This window comes from Gadus macrocephalus, chromosome 16 (genome assembly GCF_031168955.1).
Source record: "Gadus macrocephalus chromosome 16, ASM3116895v1".
Taxonomy (NCBI): domain Eukaryota; kingdom Metazoa; phylum Chordata; class Actinopteri; order Gadiformes; family Gadidae; genus Gadus; species Gadus macrocephalus.
In genome coordinates this window covers 15,056,547-15,058,101 of record NC_082397.1, presented here as the reverse complement: position 1 = coordinate 15,058,101, position 1,555 = coordinate 15,056,547, and positions in this window count along the sequence as shown.

The following is a 1,555-nucleotide window of genomic DNA, read 5'->3' as shown; positions in this document are numbered from 1 at the left end:
GCTCGCTCCTCTGCTGCTGGTGCGTCCCGCTTCCTCGGTGTGGCTGTCTTTGACCCAGATTGTGTGCAACGCGCTGCTGCATGTGCTCGTGAAACTTCTGGTCGTGTGCTAGTTTTTAGTTTTGACGGCCCGTGGATGTGTAAATGAATGTCTTCTGAATTGCTAAACAGGGCTAGTTATGGATGAAAATAGTTCCTGTCATCTGTAATAAATAAAAAAAAATGAAGAAAAGGTAGGAGAAATACCTTTAATAAGCCATGATAAGGTTCTGCATTATTAATTAATTATTATTTGTTTGGACTTGTTTGCCTTGCTTTTATTGCTTGTGTTCATTGATAAAAGCTACACAATTGTGATTGTACTCATTATCAAGACAGAGGTAGCTATATGTATAAAATATTATCCTATCTATTCTTGCTTAAGTTATACGATTTTGGTTTTGACTTACATCAATGATCATTTTGAATACAGATCAAACACCAGTTCTCTGTTGACAGTATTTTCTACAAATCTGATCTTCCAAAGCAGTAAGCATGCAGTAATAATCTTTTCTTTCAAATGTTCTTAGTCTAGCTTAAGCTATAAAAATTTGATGAATTCACTCTATTCTTGTTTACATGGGTTTAAGTTGTCAACCACATTTCTAACCAATAATACATTGTCAGTTATCAAAGGATGTAAAGTCAGTTATATGATCATGCTTAAGACTTAAAACTTTGCTTCAACCTGCTGTAAAATCATGCGGCTCCTTTAATAAATACATACCATACAAAGGGTACGTGTTGCCCCATTTTTTCGAGCATAGCTTGTGTTTATCTGTGTTTCATTTTTTCCACCTCACATAAGCGTTGACCTTTCATGCTACACGCTCCTCAATCTGTTATATGAGATACACTGAGATTGTCTCCCTCTCTCCATCATTAACACTGGAACTCATTCCAGGCCCACTCAGTAGGACGCTCACACTAATGAATACCCCACATTGCTTCATTGATTAAAAGTATGCCCTGCGGTTTCGAACACCCACCCACCCGCCTATAATGGATCATTATAGATCCATGCAGTTCATTTATTAAATCTATTAAATGAGGCTCTCTCAAGGTAAACACATGTGTTGGGTAAAACATTAAGCATAATGTTTGCATTCTTCACTTTCGATCCTGTAGAGATTTGTTCTTCTTTCAAAGCCAGAGGACATTAATTACCACGAATGGATGCATATTCCATCATTCCAACGTGTGGAATGTACGTCGCCATTTAATAGCCTCATGAAGCCAAATCAAATAATGAAACACGGTTAACGCTTTAGCTAACTTTAGGAATAATTAATACATCTAGAGTCATGAAGCCGGTGTAGTTATTAACATTTTGAATAGACTAGAATCACTCAGTATTACACTAATAATCACTTTGAATGGTTTCAGAAGATGTTACACATTAAGTCCTTCACTCGATCATCCATTGGGTTTACCACAAGTTTGCTTTGGCTTTGTCACACAATTCAATCCATACGTTACAGGGGATATGATTATTCCATATAGATGTATTTATATCT